General features: G+C 49.2%; 1 protein-coding gene across 10 annotated transcripts in view; it reads left to right on the top strand.

The window, feature by feature from the left end:
- The window catches only part of RBFOX3 (RNA binding fox-1 homolog 3), a 333,267-nt gene that overhangs the window by 168,119 nt on the left and 140,830 nt on the right, over positions 1–24,318 (top strand). For 4 of the 10 annotated variants that reach the window (XM_054048046.1, XM_054048039.1, XM_054048045.1 and 1 more), the window contains exon 4: positions 316–420. The exons of the other annotated variants lie outside the window; for them this stretch is intronic. The gene's annotated coding sequence lies outside the window, so the exon portion shown is untranslated. The remainder of the gene's footprint in view (positions 1–315; positions 421–24,318) is intronic. 10 annotated transcript variants of the gene reach the window in all.

The following is a 24,318-nucleotide window of genomic DNA, read 5'->3' as shown; positions in this document are numbered from 1 at the left end:
GGGGGGGGGAGAGCTCTTGTTCTACTGCTAGCAAAAAGAAATTTTTCTTCTATCTTATTCTATCCTTAGGGGCTATAATATTATACCAAGGGCAATGCAAAGTTTCTAAATGAGGCTTTGATACAAAGTTCCATGAAAACAGAGGTCACACGTGGGTAGACCCACCACAAGGTTATATGAAGAGGCACAATGTAAAGTCATATGAAAATTATCAGAGATTTATCTACACAAGTCACCCTGTATCTTCTCTTTGTTAAGCTAAATAAGTTGAGCTCCTATAAGGCATGTTTTATAATCCTTTAATCATTCTCGCAGCTCTTCTCTGAACCATCCCGAATTTATCAACATCTTTCTTGAACTGAGGGCACCAGAACTGGACACAGTATTCCAGGAGCGATCAAACCAGTGCCAAATACAGAGGTAAAACAACCTCTCTGCTCTTACTCGAGATTACTCTGTTTATGCATCCCAGGATTTCATTAGCTCTTTTTGCCACAGTGTCACGTTGGGAGCTCATGTTCAGCTGATTATCCATCACAACCCCCAAATCTTAGAGTCAGAGCTTCCCAGGATAGAGTCCCCCAACCTGTAAGTATGGCCTATATTCTTTGTTACTGGATGTATACATTTACATTTAGCCATATTAAAATGCAAATTGTTTGCTTGCATCCAGTTTACTGAGCAATCTAGATTACTCTGAATCAGTGACCTGTTCTCTTCATTATTCACCACTTACCCAATTTTTGTGTCATCTGCAAACTTTATCAATGATGATTTTACGTTTTCTTCCAAGTCATTGATAAAAATGTTAAATAGCGTAGGGCTCAGAACCGATTCCTGTGGGACCCCACTGGAAACAGACTTGCTTGGTGACAATTCCCCGCTTACAGTTACATTTTGAGATGTATCAGTTGGCCATTTTTTTATTCATTTAATGTGTGGCATATTAATTTTATATTCTAGTTTTTTAATCAAAATGTTGTGTGGCACCAAGTCAAATGCCTTAACGGAAGTCTAAGTATATTACATCAATACTATTACCTTTATCAACCAAACTAGACATCTCATCAAAAAAAGTGTAATGTTTGTAAAGTGCTTTGGGATCCTCTGACTCAGGCCTGGTCTACAGTGAGGAGATGAGTCAACTTAAGTTATGCTAGTTACGTTATGAAATTTAAGTTGACAAAGCTTAGATCAACTTAGGCTAGGTCTATACTACCCGCCTGAATCGGCGGGTAGAAATCGACCTCTCGGGGATCGATTTATCGCGTCCCGTTGGGATGCGACAATCGATCCCCGAATCGGCGCTCTTACTCCACCAGCGGAGGTGGTAGTAAGCGCCGCCGACAGAAAGCCGCAGAAGTCGATTTTGCCGCCGTCCTCACAACGGGGTAAGTCGGCTGCGATACGTCGAATTCAGCTATGCTATTCACGTAGCTGAATTTGCGTATCTTAAATCGACTCCCCCCTGTAGTGTAGATGTACCCTTAGAGCGGTATCTACACTGCGCTATGTCGACAGGAGACGCTCTCCCGTCGACATAGTTTCCACCTCACAGGGAGGTGGAGTACTGAAGTCGACAGGAGAGCATTCTGCCATCGACTCATCGTGTCTTCACCAGATCCACTAAATCGACACCGCTGCATCAATTTAGCCAGTAGTGAAGACAAGCCCTATGATATATAGAAGTACAAAGCATTATTATTCTTGCTACTGTGTCAGTGGTGCCTATTGGTGAAGGGTTGTTTCTGCCAGCACAATATGTTTATGATGTGGATGGTCAGAGAGGTATTCTCAAATGCTAAGGGATACACAAGCCTCTGTGTTACACAGAAAGGCTTATTGGCTACATAGTTGGATGAGGCAGATTGATCAGAGATATAGAATAATGTATTGTCAGATGCGTGGCCACGTAGCCCATTGATTGTGTGGCTAGGGGAAGAGATGACTGAGTAGTAGCTTGTTGAGCCTTTGCAGAGAGAGAGAACGATTACCTACAATGCAGGTGTGTGGATGATGAGATGAACAGATGGAGAGATTTACGCATTAGGCAGACACAACCATGTCCATTGATAGGTTGGGCTAGTCTGGAGCTGCACTCTTGCTCTCCACCACACGTAACAGAAATCCATTTTGCCATGCGGATGGGCCCTGTGATATTTCAGGGCTCCACCCACAGCCAGCCCAAAACAACACACAAATTTACTGCCACGAGTAATTCCTGACCATACACAGGTAGGTTTATAATCCTACCTCAGTTTTATCACAACCAATTTAAAACACCAATTGCTGTTTCTCCTTCTTTCCAAAAGAATTTAATCAGTTTACCAAAAAAAACCCAAATAAAAATCAATGAATTTGATTCTAAGCAAGTTTTCTCAGTTCAAATTTGTGATTATAGTTTAAAGCGTGCCCTGTGGAGTTTTTAGTGGTTCTGGTATAATCTCACTGCTTCTAAATTGCTGACACCAGTAACCCTGTAAATTAGTAGATGGTGGAGGGCAATTTCCTGGCTTCTTACTTTTGTTTTTATGGTTTGATTTGATAATAGAGTTTTTGGGTCAAAACCAGGAATTCCTTAATTGACAGAGAGGGTTTGCCCCAATTCAGCTGTTGTATAAGACTGAATTGCACATGAGCTGGTGTCTGGGAGATATTGTATATGTGGTCATGTATGGGCATGTGTGAGTGGTGGCTTTTCAGCTGGGTGTGGATACAGACATATCTCCATGTAGTTGTGTGTGTGAATGTCCCTTGACGGTGTGCAAGTGTATTTCAGGGTGTGGCTGTTCTATGGGGACACTGTGTGGCTAAGGAGCGGGAGGTTGTGTGTGTAGGGTGAGAGATAGGTGCATGTAGTGTGAACAATGCCCTGCAGAATGGAATATTGATGGAACTGCATACAGTTATTAAGTCTTGGCATGGGTTGGTTCTTTAGCAAATGACTGTTCTGTGGGAGGCGGATGGGGTTGGAGATCCATCACAGCAGCAGAGCAGGCTTTAGTGGGGCAGCATGGTGAGGGCTCGGGGCTCCCACGATGGGGATGTTCAGAAGGTGATGTTGGCTGCCACCAGATGGGCTGATTATACTGTGCTCTGGATTTTGCTGATTCTTACTCGAATGGAGGGATTCTGCTCCCTTACTCTTGACAGATTCAAATAAGTTGCCCCCATCAGCTCCTCCTGGCCTTTTCTATGTAACCCCCTTTCATGAACTTTGATTCAGGAGTGAGACCAAAACAACACTGTGAAATGCCCCTAGGGCCTTGGCTACACTTGCAGCTGTACAGCGCTGTGAGTTAAATCTGACTTCATACAGCTGAGTAGGGAAAGTGCTGCAGTCTGTCCACACTGACAGCTGCCCAGCGCACTGTCGTGGCCACATTGGCAGCATTTGCTGCGCCATTGGGAGCAGTGCATTATGGCCAGCTATCCCACAGAGCATCTCTTCCCATTCTGGCGCCTTGGGTTGTGGGAAAGGGGCGTGGGTGCGGGGCATTCTGGGTCCTGTCCCAACGCCCTGTGGTGCATTGCTTTGCATCCCAGAAATCCCTTTGTTTCCGTCTACCTTTGGCACCATCTTTCAACGGTTTCTGTGCAGCGCGATCTGTTGTCTGCGGGAAATGGAGCCTGAACTGCTGAGGCGTATGCTGACTTATGTCACCAGCATGTCACGTTTGGCTGTCGAACTATTCCTTAAGATCCAAAGTGACAGTGAGAGTGAGGAGTCCGACGATGCTATCGAGCTGCGTAACGCGTACGACACGAAATTGCTTGTGGCAGTCACGGACATGCTCAGCACCGTGGAAAGCCGCTTTTGGGCTCGGGAAGCAAGCACTGAGTGGTGGGATCACATCGTCATGGAAGTCTGGGATGACGAGCAGTGGCTGCAGAACTTTCGGATGAGAAAAGCCACTTTCATGGGACTGTGTGAGGAGCTCGCCCCCACCCTGCGGCGCAAGGACACGAGATTGAGAGCTGTCCTGCCAGTGGAGAAGCGGGTGGCTATTGCAATCTGGAAGCTGGCAACTCCAGACAGCTACCGGTCGGTCGCAAACCAGTTTGGAGTGGGAAAGTCGACCGTTGGAATCGTGTTAATGCAAGTTTGCAGGGCCATTAATCGCATCCTACTCAGAAGAGCCATGACTTTGGGTAATGTGCAGGAAATAGTGGATGGCTTTGCACAAATGGGGTTCCCTAACTGTGGAGGGGCAATAGATGGGACGCACATTCCTATTCTGGCATCACCCCACCTAGGATCCGAGTACGTTAATCGGAAGGGGTATTTCTCTATGGTTCTCCAGGTGCTTGTGGATCACCATGGGCGTTTCATTGACGTTAACACAGGCTGGCCCAGAAAGGTGCATGACGCACGCATCTTTCGGAACACTTGGCTGTTCAGAAAGATGCAGGCCGGGACTTTTTTCCCAGAGCGGAAGATCACGGTAGGGGAAGTCAAAATGCCCATTGTGATCCTTGGAGATCCCGCTTACCCGTTAATGCCGTGGCTCATGAAACCCTACACTACACAGGGAGCCTTGACAGCAGCAAGGAACGGTTCAACTACGGGCTGAGCCGGTGCTGAATGACTGTGGAGTGTGCCTTTGGCCGTTTAAAGGGCCGCTGGCGATCTCTGTATGGGAAGTTGGACTTGGCCAAAAACAGCATCCCCGCGGCTATATCCGCGTGCTGTGCCCTCCATTATATTTGTGAAGGGAAGGGTGAAAGTTTTACTCAGGCATGGACCTCCAAGGTTGAACACCTGGAGGCTGAATTTGCACAGCCAGAGAGCAGGGCTATTACAGGGGCCCGGCCCAGGGCTGCAAGGATTAGGGATGCCTTGAGGGAGCAATTTGAGGCTGAAAACCAGCAGTGATATCTGGTGCCCTGCACGGGAGTGAAGTGCAGTAGTTCCAATCTTTAGGAATCAGTGTTTGCTAAGCAGACAAGCAGACTTGCAATGCCTGTTTATTTCCTGGACTAAGGAGTCTTTTACTTTATGCAATAATAAAGAATGTTTTCAAAGCCAAAAAATCCATTTATTGAAAAGAAAGAAGGGGGTGGAGTGGGGAACAGTACAATCACAGATTCACATATGTCCTGTCTGGTGTGCAGTGCAGTGAGTGCTGCACTTCAGGATAGCCATACTGCATGGTGATGGGGGTTGAGTGCAGAGGGAAAGGTTGTGGTTTTCAGGGCTGGGTGGTGAAGATACTGGTGTTGGAGGCAGCTGGTGGTGTGAAGAACACGGAAGTTGGGGAAAGTGGGTTGGAGGTGACAGTGGGGCACAACTAAAAGAGTTTTGGGACTAGGGCAGTGGGGGAGGGGTGGCGTTTGCGGTACTGCTCCTCTTTCTGCATGGCTACCAGCTCCTGGATAGCGTCTGCTTGGCGCTCCAGGATGCTTATGAGCCGATCCATGCTTTGCTGCTGGTGCTCTGTGCTTTGCCACCGGTGCGCTGCATTTTCCTGGCGGATCCTGCTTTCTCTCTCCCTCCAGTTCTGTGCTTTCTCATTCTCTTTATTAGATTGCCACATCACTTCTTGCAGCATGTCTTCTTTGCTTTTTCGTGGTCTCTTCCTGAGTCTTTGCAGTCTCTGAGCAGGCGATAAGAGGGACGGCTGAGGTCTCAAGGTTGATGCAGCTGTATAGGCAAAATGCAACATTTAACAGAGGCAGCATTGTTTATACCAGACAGAGTAATGATTCCCCCCGCACTTAAGGAGTAGAAAACACACAGGGTCTACACAATAGCATAATTTTCCCGTTTGAAACAGAGCACACACATCCCACGGGAGCCTCACAATGGTGAGTAAGGGGGACTGATTGCTTCAGGGCTGCACTGTCCTCTGGGTTTCTGTGCCTTGGGGAGAGCCAACAGCTTGAGGGGGCACCTACACTGAACACTGTCCCAACATTTTCCACAGGAGTTCGTCCTGGACGATATCTCGCTGCTGAGGGTGACCTGGGAAGCAAGGGAGGGTCTTCTACTGCAATGCGGCTTCCACCCTGGCCCATATGCAGCTTGCCTGTGTGCAGCAATGGTCCCCCCGCCCCTCGCGGCACAATGGCACGGACACGTTAGTCTGGCTGGGACAAGGGCCACGGTGGCTCTCCCGATAAACCTGCGCAAGCACATTGCACACGTTCTGGATGAGACATTCGAGGAGATTACCGAGGCCGATTACTGCGATGTGATAAACCACATCAATGCACTATTCCGCATCTAGGCATGCATGCCTAACCCTCCTCTCCCAAAGAGCTCGCACCGAAAAAATTCCTTCCCGAAAAAAAACCCGCTTATCGGGAACCTGCTCTTCTGTTTGTCCTCCACCAAGTACTGGCCGCTGCGACTGGCTACCTTCCTCCTGGCTCGAGAAGAGCTCCTGGCTGCATGGCTCCAGGGATTCCGGGGTGTCTGCATCCGGCCCACCATCCTCACTCCCGTTTTCTTCCTCCTCCTCCTCCTCTCCCCCACCGGCTCTGAAGTGTCTATGGTGGTGCTCGGAGTGGAGGTGGGGTTAACCCCAAATATTGCATCCAGTTCTTTGTAGAATCGGCAGGTCGTGGGGGAAGCACCCGAGCGGCCGTTTGCGTCGCGGGCTTTGTGGTAGGCACTCCGCAGCTCCTTCACTTTAATCCTGCACTGCAGGGCGTCCCGGTCATGGCCCCTTTCCATCATGTCCTTTGATACCTTCCCGAAGGTATCGTAATTCCTATGGCTGGAGCGCAGCTGGGACTGGACAGCTTCCTCCCCCCAAACACTGATGAGGTCCAGCAACTCACCATTGCTCCATGCTGGGGCTCACTTGGCGCGTGGAGGCATGGTCACCTGGAAAGATTCGCTGATAGCACTCCACGCCACGCCGGGCTGAGCAAACAGGAAGGGGATTTTTAAAATTCCCAGGGAATGTAAAGGGTGGGTCTCATGGTTGGTTACCTGAGGCCAGGGCAGTAGCGTTTGAACTGATGACCAGAGTGGCTAGAACAGGCATTGTGGGATACTGCTGAATACTTCAGGAGGCCAGTCACAGCGCATTGGGCGGCCACACTGGCACCGCAGCGGCAGCGCAATACACGCTATTCCTCTGGGGGACATGGAGTACATGCAGCGCTGCAACCACGGAGATACAGCGCTGCAAATGCCTTCCCAGTGTGGACCGGGAGTGAGTTACAGCGCTGCAACTCGCAAGTGTAGCCAAGGCCTAGGTTATAACTGACTGGCCTAAGTGTCCTGACAGAGAGGGAGTTTGTTACTCACCATCAGCCATCCATTATATTGTGAGATAATGATCAATGGGCTTGAGTCTCCTTGTGTCGTCTTCGCACCTGGGCAAAGGGAGCGTAAGAGACTGCCAAATCCGAATGGAATTGGATGTCCATGCCCTCGGAAGGCATGTGGTAGGAGACTACCAGGCTGAGGAACCTAGCAATTGATGAACATATTCAATTGTGAATTCACAGCAATACAAGAATATGGGGTAATCTCTGCAATCAATCATGCTAGCTGTGTTGTAGCTCCTATACATTACTCCATTTGAAAGGACATTCCCCCCAGTCTCAAGCCAGTACTGACTGAGCACCAGCTGCTACTATTTAGTTCAGCAAATAATCCCTTGTAACTTTGAACAAACAGTTATTGAAATAACGAGTGAAGCAGTGAAGTAGGTTCCCAGGAACTGTCCCTGCTGCAGCCATTGGAACAGGTGGCAGGAGCCTGTACAAAGCTGAGCTGCAAGTTGTCCTCCTCATGCCTCCTGTTTCCTTTGGGGGCTCGCTGTTATTTCTGCATGTGACACTGTGAGCCAGGCAGTTTATTACAATGAATGTTTTGCCGAAATGAAACTACTGTGCAAATGCCTTAGTTCCCCAAAGCATGCTACTTGTATGTGCTGCCTCCATTCCCCTGCAGGTGCACAGCCCCCCCGAGACAGGAAAACCAGAGCAAGCCCACTCTGCAGAGGAGACAGGACACTGTGGACCCCAGCTTCATGATGGCTCCTTCCACCTCCACCAAAGGGAGATACAGGGGGCAAGGCAGAGGGAAGGTCGGGGCTGGTGCTTGTCCTCCTGTCTACAGGGCTGGGGAAAACAAGAGCTTGAGAAGCTATTGCAGTCCTGAGAGTTCTGGGAGTAACCCCCAACCTCTGCTTTCCAGTGAGCTTGCTAGTTTTACCAGGTTTAGGAATCAGTGTGCCTGAAACAGATGACTGATAACTCCCCCTAGATCTAAAAGCAAACCAGTTGCTTGGCCTTCTAGTTCATTGCTCAGGCCACCACACCCCGTGTAGTATATTTCCTTTGCAGTTGCTGAGACCATAAATCAAGTGTTTCTCAGTATTGCACTCAAACTCCTCATAGTGCTATAGGGGGTACTTGTTACAAGAGTTGTTTCTGAGTTCTTGCTCCTTCCTGATATCTCCATAACATACTTTTTAGAAGAGCTGCCTTCCTGAAAAATGTTCTTAATGAAGCTTCCTAAAAATAGCAAACATTAAAACCTAGGGTTACCAGATTTTAGCAAGCAAAAAAGAGGATGGGAGGAGCCCCGCCCCCATCCTGCCTAGCCCTGCCCCCGCCCCTTCCACTCCCTCCCACTTCCCGCCCCCTCAGAACCCCCAACCCTCCCCCCGCTCCTTGTCCCCTGACTGCCCCCTCCTGGGACCCCTGCCCCTAAATGCCCCCCAGGACTCCATCCCCTACCTAATCCTCCCTGCCTCTTGTCCCTTGACTGCCCCCTCCTGAGACCCTCCCCCCATCCGAATTGGCCCCCTAGGACTCTACCTCCTACCTGTACCCTGACTGCCCCAACCCTTATCCACACCCCCACCCCCAGACAGACCCCTGGGACTCCCACGCCCCATCCAACCACTCGCCACTGCCTGACAGCCCCCCCCCAACTCCCGACCCATCTAAACCCCTCTCCCCACCCCTGCCCCCTGACAGCTCCGCCCCCAGAACTCCCACCCCCCCACTCCTTGTCCCCTGACTGCCCCATCCTGGGACTCCTGCTCCTAACTGCCCTCCAGAACCCCACCCCCTACCTAAGCCTCCCTGTTCCTTGTCCCCTAACTGCCCCCTCCTAAGACCCCCCTACCCTAACTGCCCCCCCAGGACCCTACCTCCTACCTGTACCCTGACTGCCCAAAACCTTATCCACCCCCCCCCCAGAAAGTCCCCCCCGAACTCCCGACCCCCCCCCCGGTCTCTTGACTGCCCCCTCCAGAACCTCCCTGGCCCCCTTACCCTGCCACTCATCCCGGCACGCTGGGCAGCAGGGGAGGAGCTCCAGACTGCCAGAAGCGATCTGCGAATGCAGGGAGGGAGGGAGTGATCGATCTCTGCTGCAGGGAAAGTGGAGGAGGGGCTGCATGGGGGGGGGGGGGGGGAAGTCCGGACATTTACAAATTCCCCCCGGACGCTATTTTTAGCTCAAAAAGCCGGACATGTCCGGGGGAATCCGGACGAATGGTAACCCTATTAAAACCTTTTCATCATAATCTGATAAAGATATCAATTATAGAGAACGCGTTTTTATTATAGTCCCAAGGCAAGTCTAGCTAGACAGTCGTGCATACTGTAATTTATAATTTAGCTGTCTTTAAACCTGAGAAAGGAGGGGACAGGCCTCTGCTTGCTTCTGTGAACCACGTGCACCCCATTGTAACCTTTGGATTGAACTCCACAAGTCACTAACCACAGGTTTTTTACTTAGGTGCCTACATTAATTTATTATATACATTTGAGTGAGTCATATACATAGAGATTTGAAGACGTTATTTAGATCCAAGATACAAACAAGCATAATTGCAATTAGAGAAAAATGAAGAGAAATACAGATATAAGAATAAATGTAGCAAAGCAGCCAACTGCAAAGTAACCCTCACTGAATCATGCATACTCTCAATTCTATGGAGACCGTTAGAAGTTAAGATAGAAAACCAGTAAGTGGAGGAGGCACCATAAGTGGGTTTGGCGACCTGGTTTCCAGCATCCTGTCATCTCAATCACCCCTGCTAAGGATTGGTCTTGACCATCTTTTATAACCTTATTGTCCTTACCCCCCACTAGTATTCAGGACCATCTCTGAGTTGGTCTCAGCCTTTTGCCCATGTTTGTTATTCTGGGAGACCCTCGTTAGGATTCAGTCTGTTATCGTAAGCTGTTTGCATCAACACATCTCCCAGTGGTTTTGTACCTGACTGCGGTTTTGCTCCATGATTACAATACCAAAGAGACAAAGGCCCCTAATCTCTGTAATTTCAAGCATAAATTGTTCTTTTGCAGTTTGCTGGTTGATCACAAGATACGTGTTGCTAAATCGTATAAGCCTAGCTCAAGCACTTATGCTGACTATGTATGCTGTATGCTGGTTAGGCTCTGTTAGGCCCCAGACTTGCTGCAAAGCCTATTTCCACTATTGATACACTTTAGTCTTCCCTGCTTGCATTTCAGCTTTAATAACAGCATCTTAGCTTTCCCTGACATTGAGATTGTCGTTTAAACATCAGCATAGACTTTCCAAGATCAGGTCAAGGGTCAACACTAGGATGTCATGAATGAAATAGTTATGGCCCCTCCTTGCAGCTGTTAAGGCAGCACTAGCAGAATCAAGGCCACCTAGCCCAGCTGGCACAGTCTGAATCGCCTCTGTGCCTTCTCATTGCAGGCATCAGGGAAGGGCACACTCCTGTCTTCTGCCCCCGTGCAGTCGTGGAGCCCCAAGGAGGAGCAGAATCAGGCTATTAATTATTCATTATTACTGGTAGATGGTAAGTATGTTAAAGTACGCTAAAATCCTTTAGATGCCAAGTTATCTAGGCAGGGATCATGTCTTCCCATGTTTGGGCTGTGCCCACCTCAAGGGGACCCTGGTCCGGATTGAGGCCCCTTCATGCTGTTGAACTACAACTATTGACTAATCCTAACATGACAGTGATGGCACTGCAGCCACACAACCCTCACTGTCCCATTGTTTTCTGAGGGGCTGTGGGGTGGCAGGGAAGTAACCTCCTAGTTAAAGGGGATGGAGCCCTCCTTGCTGGTGTTAATTACCAGCCCTGCTGCAGCATGGAGACACTTCCCTCTGAAAAGAGCGACCTGCACCTTTTGATTTTGCTTTCAAAGGCTTTTGGGACAGGGAACATTTTGCAGTAAACATGAAACCTCTGACAGGAGCTCCAGACGTGGCACTGAACTGGGCTGAACCTGGTCAGGGTTTCCAGTCTAGTCCATTTTCTAGCTTAGTCGCTCCCCCTGCCCTGCCCTTTGCCTCCCCTGTTCGTCCCTCTGCCTCTCCCACCCCTTTCTGCTCAGAGTGGGGAATTGTTGCTGGAAGGAGATTCAGGAGGCGGGATAGGAATGAGCCCATGGCTACATTCAAAACCCCCATGACTAGGGCAGTCTACATGGGTCACACCTTCCTCACCCCCATGCTCTGCCTATCGCTTACACTGGTGTGTGCTGTTGATGGTATTAGCCTGGCTTCCTACTTTTGCTGTATACCGTTTAGCATAAAGCTAACATTTCTTTTATTGCAAAGGGAAAAAAATCATGTCTTCCCACCCAACATAAACTCAAATACAAATACATTTCTCTCAAAGTGCAGTTGTTGGGAAAAAAACAAGAGCCGTTCGTCAGGCCGACATCAGAGGAGCCTCATTCGCTCTGACAAACAGCAAAGGCTTATGTTTTATTCACCAGGCCTGAAAAATACCTTCCCGAAGAGGGGACCATAAATAAACCGGTGTGATGAATATTACACAGGATAAAACTGATAAAGCAAGGCCCCTAAACATGAGAGATGCACAATGAGGTTAGGAAAGCACATGGTTTTCATTACAGCTAATCCTGCATGGCAGGCTGGCGAGGACAGAGGAGAACTAGGAGAGGGGAAGTCAGCCCCAGAGACATTTCCGTCCCCCTAATGAAAGGCGCGGGAGTGGGAGTTTACTATGCATGTTGCATTCCACTGCACTGTGTCACTGCTGCAGTTTTGCCTATGTACATTGATGTGTTTCAGTACAATGCACTCCGTTTATAACCGCATATAGTGATCAAAGCCACTGGGACAAAATCATTTCTATACCTAACCTATGCTCTGCTTGTAAGAATCAACAGCTTATAAGAATCAAATAATCCGGAATGGATGTGGTTCTTACAAAAGGAGTGCACTGTACATCCCAAATGTGGCTGGCCAGGTTCAGTGAGCAGATGGGGCCTTGCCAGTCAGTTTGTAGAGAGGGCCCCATTTAACAGAGTAGGTGGATTACTGATTCCTTTGGCCTCTTAGCTTCAGCCTGAGACATAATTTGCTATGTCAGGCCTCAGTCAGAGACATGCTCATGTGACAGGCTCGTCGGCTGCTTAGCATGCAAACTGGGGAGCAAACCTGGGTTCTTCCTGGGCCAGTATAATTTACACCCCCTGTCCTGTCACGTGTCAGTGACATGAACTTGGATTCAGGGAGCCTCCCTTACACTCTCAGCCACTTAGGTACATCCTGTTCTGCATCACCTCTGAAATAGCCAGCAGAATCACTGACACACCAAGGACCTGGATGCGAAGGTTTGCATTGATGTGGCTTGTGCACTGAGGGCCCTGAGCCTAGTGAGGAGGCTCCCAGGATGGGAGAGGACAAAAGGACAGGATGGACATCCCCCATCGTACTGCCAGGGTAGGCTGGAGATCTTGCAGAATTTGGAGACATAAGGTTTCATGAGATTTGCAACAAGATTTGGAGCCATGATAGAAGCCCTGTGCTCAGGGATACCCACTTTCTGTGTGCTGGTTTCCAGCACTTAACCCACTCGCACCCAGCCTTGCTGCAGGCTATGCTAGTCACCGCTTTGGTGCTGGGAAGGAATTTTCCCCCATGCCGCCAGATTGGCCGAGGCTGGTTGGGTTTTTTGCCTTCTTCATAGCGAAATCTAGGGACTGGGTTTTGGGCAACAGGAGGGCTGGGGTTCTCCGCCTTCCAGAGGCACAGTTTGGACCTAGATGAAAGTCATTTAGTTGTGTCCACTTTTGGCAGGTGCCCAGTGTAGGAACTTGCTGATTTAGGCTCCAGATCAAAAACGGTAACACAGAGGGCATCCCAAGAGCATCTCCTTATGAGTTGGGGGCGTCGTGTCTTACCCTCTGGAGGTATATGCTAACCAGGGGCTGTGACACTACTCTGGGAGATCCACCCCATAAGTGCACTTAATGGCAGAGTTGGCAGGGATTCAAGATCCCCTCTCACCTCAACCCCCAAAAAGGGGAGGGATCCTAGCTAGCAAATGAGGCGCCCAGAGACACACACCCCCCCAGTGCAATGGTTGGTTTCACCTGCATGGGAGCCCCCAAGAACTGGCAAAATGGGCTGAGAGTGACTGCACTGGACTGTCCCCTGATGGGAAACAAGGATGTAATTTGACTAATAAGATTGCAGCCTGGTTAAAGCCCCCACCACGTGACCTGCCTCTTTCTGTGCAGTGAGCACACCAAAGGGGTGATCCAGGTAGGGGGGCCACTCATGCATTCCCAAAATACCGGAGGTTCCAGTACTTCAGGAATGACATAGGCCTGCTTCTGCCAGCGTATCCTCAGACCCATGGGGCATGCCAAGTTGCACCACATAGGGAGGTGCCATTTATAAGAGCGTGCCGTCCTGCCCCCGCTGGTGTGACTTTGGATGTGCCGCATGGGGGCAGGGTGGCACGCTCTTAAAAATGGCGGCCCTCCATGTGGGGTGAACTTGCATGCAGTAGGGGGGCATCATTTTGAGGATCTCGCCACTTCACCCCCACCCGCCTGACTTTGCGTGCAAGGTCACGCCAAGAGGGGTGGAGCGGCATGCTCTTCAAAATGGCGTCTCCTGTCTGAACCAGACAAAACTGCGTACAGATGGGGGACAAATCCAGGGAGAGCAGGAGTGCCCGGTGGAATGCCTAATGAGTGTCCCGCTTACATCCAGGCCTTTGGCATGTAAACGACTCCCCTAGCTATCCACACAGAGAGAAGCTAGAGTGGTGTGAAGTGTCGCAGTGTTGGGGAAAAGCAGATGGAGGCGCTAAGGGAATGCAGATGCAGTTTGTGACTCTGATTCCATGGGGCGGAATGCTAGTGGCCCTTTGGGCACCATAACAACAGCACCAGTGTCTTTTATGGTGGCATAAAAGCCCCAGTTTTCATAATTCCTGGAGTGCAATGTTATCTCAGCAGGTCTCCAGGCTGGGGTGTGTATGGTGTAAGGATGCGCTCCAAGCCCTGTTTGACTGCATTCTGTTCTCTGCATCTTTATCGCTTTGGCTGTAGGTCGGAGGTGTATATATATGTGTCTGCACATGTGAGTGCATAGTACATGCATTCTCTCAGTGATCTCTCAACTATCCATCTCATAGTTCCCCCTGAGGAACAGCTTTGTTGCTGGGAGCAGTGAAAGTTGTTTGTTTCCAAGACTGTGATGCTGCTGTGCAGTGAATCAGCTTGGAACAAGTCCGAGGAGTGTGTATAAGGTCAAATTCTCCCTTCAGTTACAACTCTGCAAGCCTATGTCAGTGGGAGTGTTAGGGTGCTTTAAGCATCTGAGGAGGGGAGCATGGGGGGGAGCTACTGGCAGCCTGGAAGAGGGGGTGCAGGCTGATACCTGAATAAAAGGATCTTTCTGCTTTTGTGTTTCAGACAAACCTCCTCAGATGTTGTTTTGGAAACGGCTAACAGAAGCCAGAGGCTGGGAGTGTGATGAGAGGCTATGTCCAGGGCATGCTGCTCTCTGGGGCAGTATTCAGTTAATGAAATCTGCCCTTTGCAAGCCCATTCCTCACTGGCCTTTTGCAGGGGGCTGATATGCATGGTGGTTGTTTAATACAGATGTTCTCATCTGACTTATTGTTCATTTAGGCATCCAGGCCATCATAAAATACCATAAGCCCTTGCTTGTCATGATTGTGTGTAGTAGGTCAGCTCTGGGCCAGGCAACATCTGGAGGAGGAGGAGGAGTATTTATTAACTGTATTACCATAACACCTAGGAGACCCAGTCATAGAATCATAGAACCCTAGGGTTAGAAGGGACCACAAGGGTCATCTAGTCTAACCCCCTGCCAAGATGCAGGGTTTGTTATGTCTAAACCACTCAAGACAGATGAGTATCCAGCCTCCTTTGGAAAACCTCCAGCGAAGGAGCTTCCATGACTTCGCTAGGCAGCCTGTTCTATTGTCCCACTGTTCTTACAGTTCGGGAGTTTTTCCTGAGATTTAATCTAAATCTGCTGTGCTGCAGTTTGAACCTTGTCCTGCTCTCAGTGGCAAGAGAGAACAACTTTTCTCCATCTTTTTTTATGGTAACCTTTCAAGTATTTGAAGTCTGCAATCATGTCCCCCCTTAATCTCCTCTTTTCCCATACTAAACATACCCAATTCCTTCAGCTTGCTCATATGGCTGCATTCCATCCCTCTGATCATCTTTGTCACTCGCCTCTGGATCCTTTCCAGTTTCTCTACATCCTTTCTATACGTTGGTGACCAAAACTGAACACAGTATCTTGCTGAGGCCTAACCAGTGCTGAGTAGAGCAGTACTATCCTCTCCTGTGACTTGCATGCTCTGCCTCTGTTAATGCAGCCTAAAATTGCATTTGCTGGGGTTTTTTGGTTTGTTTGTTTGCAACAGCATCACGTGGGTGACTCATGTTGAAGTTGTGATCCACCGTAACTCCCAGATCCTTCTCAGCAGTATTGTTGCCAAGCCAGTTATCCCCCGTATTTGTGCATTTAGTTTTCTTCCCAAAGTGACATTTGTCTTTGTTGAATTTCACTTTGTTGTCTATAGCCCAGTTCTCCAATTTATCAAGATCCCTTTGAATTTTAGCTCTATCCTCCAAAGTGTTGACAACCACTTCTCCCCCCAGCTTTGTGTCATCTGCTAATTGGATTAATATGCTCCCTATTCCTACATTCAGGTCATTAATAAAGATGTTAAACAACACTCGACCCAAAACAGATCCCTGTGCAACCTCACTTGAGACCTCCCTCCAATCTGAAATCATTATGTTAATAGTTACTCTTCGTTTGCGGTTGTTTAACCAATTATGTATCCACTTAATGGTAGTTCTGTTGAGCCTGCATTTCTCCAACTTATTTATCAGAATGTCATGTGGGACTGTGTCTAAAGCCTTGCTGAAATCCAGGTATATTATGTCCACTGCATTCTTTAGTCATGGACCAGGACCCCATTGTGCTACATGCTGAACGAATGTAGAACAAAGACCGTCCCTGCCCCAAAGAGCTTCCAGTCTAGGTGTAAGACCAGACAACAGGTGAATGCTGACAGATAAGGGAGTGCTAGGAGACAATGAGATAGTAATAGTCACAGCTGGGAGTTGGTTTGTTCCTTTTTGTAGTGCTGTTTTTGTTTGAGGATCTAATGTAAAGTCTCACAAAGTGAGACAAGTGCAACAACTTAAAGGGGGTAGCAATTTGGCCAGAGACACAAGGTCATACACAGCAAGTCAAACTTCACCTTCGGCAGCAGAACCAAATCCATTTCACAGCTGGGTGTGGATTTTACCACCCTGTGAAGCTGTGTCCATCTGGGGCTTCTGCTTCCACTGAACTTGTGCTGCAGTCCATGGTATACTACTCTAGAGTGTTTTCTTTACCTGTTCTCACACTGTGTCCCACCTAACCAGCAGCAGAATAAATGCTTCCCACCACAATCCTTGTGGGGAAAGGAGGAACATTGCTCCTTTCCCCTCCTCCTCCTCCTGTCTCCCCCAATGTGAGAATAAGAATGTAAATAGCCCTGCAGAATCCCGCACAACTGGTTAGTGGCCCCTCGTTATGTGCCTTGGGACTGGTGATGTTACTTTTGGTGACTAGTACATTTGGGGTGGGGAAGGATTCTGTTAGTCTGTAAAAACACAGTCTAAATAGAGAGTAAATGCTTAATAAATAAAACTCTCACCTGATAACAAGTGGCGTATGAGAGAGAGGCATTGTGATAGATCTTAATGCAGTTCTGGAAATGCCATTTCACAGAATCATTACTTCATCTCCGCACAATCTCTCTGAAATTCCACAAAATCCAGTAATAGAAGTGTCACAAACCTTTCCCTGCCTAATAAATATTCACCGCTTGGTGCAGCACCACGGTCAGTTACACACCCCACAATCACACTCATTGCTCCCATCATTACATGCAATAACTGGAAAGAGCAAAAACAAGTGCCAGGTCTCTTTATGAATTTGTGTGTGAAAAATCTCTGGCTCTGCGTAAACAGAATTAACTCCTAGGTAGACCTCCCCTCCTTCAAATGCCCATGTGGAGTTAATGGCCAAAGACAGAATATTTGTTAGCATCACCTCTGAGAAGGAACACTGAGGTTTGCTTCCAGATACAGAGAACAGAAGCCAGTATGGGAGGAGTAGGAATTTTCCATGGACATGGTGAAGTGGTTGGAATGGAAGGGATTCAACCCAGGGGGAAGGGAGGTTAATGAGTCAGTCCTTGGAGACATGGTTTCTACTGCAAATGGGACTTGGAACAGACATAGCCCAACTACATAGACCTTTCTGAAAGTGGAAAGCTGATCTGAGCAAAGCTGCATTTCCTCTCAGTTACAGTGTTCCCCAGGCTGTGAAATGAGGTGTCCACAGACTGTCTAGCCCTCAGAGGGTCTGTTTCAGCAGGAAGGATGCTCTTGTGGTTAAGGCATTGTGTGGGGGTTCCATTCCCTTCTGTGCTGCAGACTCTGCGTGAGACTGGGCAAGGCATTTAACCTCTCGGCACCTCGCTTGCACATCAGTAAAATGGAGGTGGTAACCCTTCCTCCGAACCTTTGTCTGTCATGTCAATTTACGTTGTAAACTTTGGAGTGCCAGGAATGTCTTCTCTGTGTCTGTGCCCAGCTAGTTTCAGGCTCTGGTTCCTGGAAGTCAGTCCTGGTGGTTGGTGCGATGGTTGAAGCCAGCCAGAGGGTCAAGACTGGGCTGAAGGCAGTGCTGAAACCGGAGTCGAGGGACAGGCTGTGGGTGAGAGCTGTGGTCAGAATCCATAGACAAGCCAACTCAGTATTGTAGTCAGAATCCAGATGCAGGCCAACAATTGAAGCTGGTTTGGAGTCAGTTCAGAGGTCTGGGGTCAGGAGGTGGATGCAGGACTGGTGCATGGTTGGAATAGGGCACATACCAGGCTGGGATGGGCTGGAACAAGGCTAAGGCAAGGCTGGGGCAGGAGCAGGAATCGGATCAATGGTAGGCTGGAAGGCTAGGGAGTCTGTTACACTGAGCGGCAGTGGAAGGGTTCCCGGCCGAGTAGTGCTGTTGCACAGACTAACTTGCAGGTCGGGGGGTGGAGTGTCAGTGAAATACTTGTGCCTAGGGGTCATCTGACCTGGGCCTTGCTCAGGGATAGACTGATGCAGCAGCTTGCCTGAGTGATGAGGCCCTGCCGGCTCTGTTGGAAGGGTAAGTCATGGCAGCCCAGTGAGCAGCCCTGGTCTGGCTACAGGTTTGCCTCACAGCTAGGCTGTTACTATAATACACCTAATAAACTAAGGCACAGTTAGCCCAACCACAGTGTTTTAGGAGGCCTAGGGCATGCATTACGACTGTGGTGCATTAGCAGAGCTATCCAGAGGGTAGTATCCAGCACTGAAATAGTGCGGCTTGCATTGATGGCATTGGTAGAGCTGTGGAAGGGGACAGAGTGCACAGCCCGAGGTGGCAGGCCTGGTTCGGCGTATTTGGCTGCATGCATGCTGTGTGTGTGAGGTTCACACAGCAATTGCACTGTGCCAGACTCCCGTCATTATGATGTGTCTTTAACTTTCCTGAACATTCGTCTTTCCTCTTCATCCAATTTAAGAGAAATAAAAAGACTCCTTGGGAAAGAACTGCAGAGCACATCTTTGAAGGGTCCTCCACCTCTCTGACCAGCAGAGCACGAACAATGCAAGAAGCAGCTCATTCACAACCAGCCCATTCAAAGGCTGCAGCAGGTTTCCACTCTGTAATCCTGGGCTTGGCGAATTCTTTGTAAACTGTGTGCAAACTTCCCTGGGAAAAGATCTTCCTCTTTTTACCTGAAAACAAGGGTGGATCCCACAGGGGGCCGGGATGGAATGTCCTCTGCAGTGCAGGAGGCAAGAGCCTTGCAATATGAGCACTTATCTTTTTAGTACACTATGTAATTGCTGCCTGACAGTCTAATCAACCGTTAAAAACACTAAAGCTCAGGAGAATTCACCATTGTTGTTCAATATGTATCTCCCCCCACCTGCTCACCACCCTAGGCTCTGTCACTCACCCAGAGGCAGCCCTGGGCCTGCTGCTGAGGCTGAGTGCAGCCTTTGGGACGGCTGCTGGAACAGGACTGTTTGTCCACTGACTGTATTCACCAGTCTCTCCAGTAAAGAGCCCGTGGAGGAGGGAGCTGTGGAGGCAGTGTGGAGCAAGCCTGGAGCAGGCTGAATTCTCCATCCTTTCCCACTGATACCAGTCTCTTAATATGATAGCAAGGGAGATGCAGTCTCTCACTTCTGAAAGTGCGTATATCCCTGGACTACTCTGTCCCTCCAGCCCAGGAGCTGTGTGGGTATTCTGGGAGAATATTTCCATCTGCATTACTAGCCAGACTGCCTATGTGACCGCCTCCTCTGGAGGAGTGTTGCCAAGACACAAGGTCTAGGGTCTGCCTCCAGAATGCCCAAAGACATGGGTTAGGAGCTTTGTACATGGAAATCTGGCTTCCGGCTTGGAGAGTTAAATTTGCTGCTCTTTTCCCATCTTCGCTGCTATAGCTGGGACATGTTCCTTCCTCCCAGCCCAATAATGCAATCTCTTTCCTTCATTAATGCCTCAGCACCTTCCTCGCTGGTCGTGTCACCTGCACAAAGTGCCTGCTCACCAACAAGTCAGCAAACAGAAATTCTGGGGTTGCTTCCTAATCTAGGTCTCTTGCAAGGTGATGTTGTGCACAGCTTTCCTCCTCCTTAGAGAAGGGATCCTGACCGCTGTCAACCTTGGAGATGGAGACATCTCCATCCGTGCACATCTCAGTACCTAAGGCTTTTGCCTTTCCTCACTGTGACTTTGGAGCAGAAAGTGAAAGCAACGTGTGCTGGAGCTAGCTGGAGTCTCCCACCAGTTGGCCACCTGTAGCTACTGACAGAAAGGAGTTCTGGGAAGGGATACTGCCCAGGCCAACTCCAGCAATAGCTTTGATGGAGGATGAAGATCTTGCAAACCCTTTCTTATGTGACCCTTAGAATCTTTGTGTCCATGCACGTGGTGTCCTCAGATGCATGCTCTCATGCAAAGAGGCATGCATGTGCATCCACATCAGGATTTGATGCTTTAAGAAGAGATGGAAAGCACAGTCTGAGAGTTCCCTGAGTCTGCCTGGCATTAGCCACCTGATGGACTGTCTGGAGATGCCCTCTGCCTGTCTAACTCTAGCTGTGAGTGGCAGACAAATCCCAGCCTCGAGGAGCCTTCCTCCTATCTGGCATCAGCGCAGACTACAGGAGTCCCCTCCTCAGACACCTGGTGCAGCGTTTGCAGGGCACTCCTGCCATGGACTGCAGGGCCCCAGGCAAATGCATTGTGCTTCCCGTTGCCCACCCCACATGCCCCAGCTGCTTTGCCAGGGAAGCCTGCATGCGGGAGATTCAGCTTGTTGAGGAGCACCGGGCTCGGCTGTGACTCTGAGCAATTCTCGCTCACACTTTCTTAAGTAATGATTTGTCTTTATTTTTTTTTCTCTCTTGGGTAAAACTAATGGCCCTGGCTGACAATGACAGGGTGTATTGATTGGAAAGCGTAAATTAAGGAGTGCTCCGTCTCGGGAACAATGAGAACGAAGGTGGCGTGCTGGGTGAGAGCCGCGGAGGCGAACGCCAGCCCCGCCGGGCACCGTGTGCCAGGTGACATCGTTCTCTGTAAAGAGCTTTTCAGCCCCTTCTCCGGCGCTGGTGATGGACAAGCCTAATTATGGCTGCAGCCATGATCTGCTGTCTCCCATTTACTGCCATTGTGAAGCCTCTCCGGGGACTCAGCCTCCCTGATGTGGTTACAGTTTATTTACTTCCTCTGGCCCTTCTGCCCCCCTGACTGATTGACTCAACTGCACAAATTGACCCCCTGTAACTAGCTTTTATCTCCTTTGTCCTCTTGGCTTCCCCACCCCCCTCTAAGCGCATTGATTGATCACCAAACTCCTTGCAGGTAGCTGTCGATGGGCCAATCTCTGCACTGCTGAGCCACAAACAGAAAATAAAATCGAAGTGATAAGCGTGGCGGCTTTGCCCAACACGCCAGGTTACACAGCCGGCCCACAGGCATGGAACACCAGGGCCTCCCTGCCTGTCCCTGCAGCCTGCATGTGCTTTGCGGCCATTGAGGCTTCTCTGTGCCCTTGTGATCAGTTTGTAGACGAATCCCTTGCAAAAGTCCAAGGGAGTGGGTGGGACTAGTGCCGTCGTTGTGAATCTTTTCCCTAGCACAACTCCAACAGCAAAAGTTATACCCCCCCCCCGTCAGTGTGTCCATAAAGAAAGGAAAAATGGTCGCATCCCCCAGGCATGTCTGTGAGGGGACAGCAGACCAGGATGGAGAAGCCTGGGAAGTGCTGCGTTTGATGGGCCTTGGTAGAGCTGTATTGGGGAAGTTCACACAACAGCTGTCTGCACTACAAGTAAAAGGCAGTGTTGTCTAGTGGTTAGAACACCGAAGGGGCAGTCAGGAGGCTGGGCTGCCACTGAGATCTTTTGGTGAGCAGCTTGAAGCATCATTGGTGATGATCACTATGGATTGTGTCTGGAATGTCTCTGCCCTCATCTCTCTCTTCCCAACGGCTAAAATGCACTCACTACAGAGCTGTGATTTCCCCAGCCATGTTCTGTATGTGCCCAGAGGAGCCTGGGTCACTCCAGCACTCAGCACCTTGTGGAATTAGGGCGGGTAGGTAGTGCTATGGAAGAGTGTGCAGTGTGCTTTGCCACAGAACCACCCTTAACTGTGGTGGTACTAGGCTTCCTGGAAGCCAGCCATATTTCCTCTTCAACCAAAGTCTGAGTAGGATGTGAGTGCCTGCCAAAGAGTGGGGGGGGAGGGGGTGAAGGAGAAAGGTGCTGAGGAGAATGTCCCCAACTTTACTGAGACCTGGCCATTGCAGTGAGGGTCACAGCTTGCTCCCACTGCTGTCAAGACAAAATTGCCATTTATGGCAAACAAAGCAAGAGACAGGAGGGTGGTGAGTTGGGCGCCTCAGCCACCATGTGCAGCACAAGAGACATGCACAGCTCACAGGCGTCACTCTAGGGGTATGCTCCTGAAAGGACGGACCCTCCTGCCAAGGGACAGCTGGCTTGGTAACCTCAGGCACTGGGATGGCCTGATAGCACAAGGCCCAGTCAGCCACATGTAGGGGAGAGAAAGGATCTAAAAAAAACCCTTTGGCCAGGTTGTCAATGTGTAAGGAGTGCACACAAAGAGCCATGTCTCAAAAGCAAGTGGGGAGGAAAGGGCTAAGCCTGCCCAACCCCTCAAGCCAGTGGCACAGGTGTGCTGCAACCTCCCCATCCCCACTGCCCCTAGAAACAGCTAGCAGCTCAATCCTTCTTTGAATCTACATTGCTGAATTTCCATAGACTAGCTTTCCTGTGGTCCCAGGAGTGTGAGAGCATCAGAACGGCCACTCTGGGTCAGACCAGTGGTCCATGTAGCCCAGTGTCCTGTCTCTGACAGTGGCTGGTGCCAGATGCTTCTGGGGAGTGAACAGAACAGGGCAGAAGTGATCCACCCCATCTTCCTCTCCTGGCTTCTGGCAGTCAGGGTTTAGAGACATCCAGGCATGGGATTACATCCCCAACCATCTTGGCTAATAGCCATCAATGGACCTGTCAACCATGAACTTATCTAGTTCTTTTTGGAACCCAGTTATACTTTTAGCCTTAACAACATCCCCTGGCAAAGAGGACCACAGACTGACTGTGTGTTGTGTGAAGAAATACTTCCTTATGTTTTTTTTTAAACCTGCTGCCTATTAATTTCATCTGGTGACCCCTGGTTTTTGTATTGTGGGAAAGAGTAAATAACACTTCTCGATTCACTTTGTTCATACTGTTCATGATTTTATAGACTTCTGTCAGATCCCCTCCTTTGTTGTCTCTTTTCTAAGATGAATAGCCCTAATCTTTAGTGTCTCCCTCTATGGAAGCCGTTCCATACCCTTGCTCATCTTTTCTGCCTGTCTCTGAACCTTTTCCAGCTCCACTATATCCTTTTTGAGATGGGGCGACCAGAACAGGACACACTATGGTATGGGCACACCATGGATTTATATAGTGGCATTATGGTAGTTTGTCTAATTTTCTATCCTTTTCCTAATAATTCCTAACATACTGTTAGTCTTTTTGACCACTTCTGTGCATTGAGGTGAAGTTTTCAGAGAACTATCCACAGTGACTCCAAGATCTCTTTCTTGAGTGGTAACAGCTAATTTAGAATCCATCGTTATATATGTGTATTTGGGATTATTTTTTCCAATGTGCATTACTTTGTACTTATCAGTGTTGAATTTCATCTGCCATTTTGTTGCCCAGTCACTGAATTTAGTGAGATTCCTTTGTAACTCTCTGCAGTCTGCTTTGGACTTAACTATCTTAAGTAATTTTGTATCATCTGCAAACTTCGCCACCTCAGTACCCATTTTTCCAGATCATGCATGACTATAATATGTTGAACAGGACTGGTCCCAGTATGTTTCCTTGGGGGACCCCATTCTTTACCGCTCTCTACTGCGAAAACTGGCCTTTTATTCTTCCCTTGTGTTCTTATCTTTTAACCAGTTACTGATCCACAAAAGGACCTTCCCTCTTATCCCATGGCTGCTTAGTTTCCATAAGAGCCTTTGGTGAGGGACCTTGTCAAAGGCTTTCTAAAAATCCAAGTACACTCTATCCACTGGATCCCCCTTGTCCACATGCTTGTAAGGTGGCACGAAGGGTGGGTGCCTCCTCACAGCACAGCAGGGCATTCCATGTAGTCCTGCAAGGGGCCGGCCACTGCACGAACTGTCCCGTTAGAAGGAATCTGTGCCCTCCTCTCTCTCCTGTTTGCGCTCTTTGCAGCAGTGATTTGGTTTTCAAAGAACCTAGCTCAGGGAAGAGGGATCCCAGTAATTGCTGGATTATAAAGTGGAGGGTTTAATGAAGGAAGACCTCCACAGAGGTGATGTGAGTTTATGGGATGTCCGTGTAATATCATTGGCCATAAATTTTATTGTGGGAGAAGGGGCTGGAAGATCCAGACATTGATTCTGCTCCTTCCATCCT

Source organism: Malaclemys terrapin, chromosome 13 (genome assembly GCF_027887155.1).
Source record: "Malaclemys terrapin pileata isolate rMalTer1 chromosome 13, rMalTer1.hap1, whole genome shotgun sequence".
NCBI lineage: Eukaryota > Metazoa > Chordata > Testudines > Emydidae > Malaclemys > Malaclemys terrapin.
This window is presented reverse-complemented; position numbering and strand designations above follow the sequence as displayed.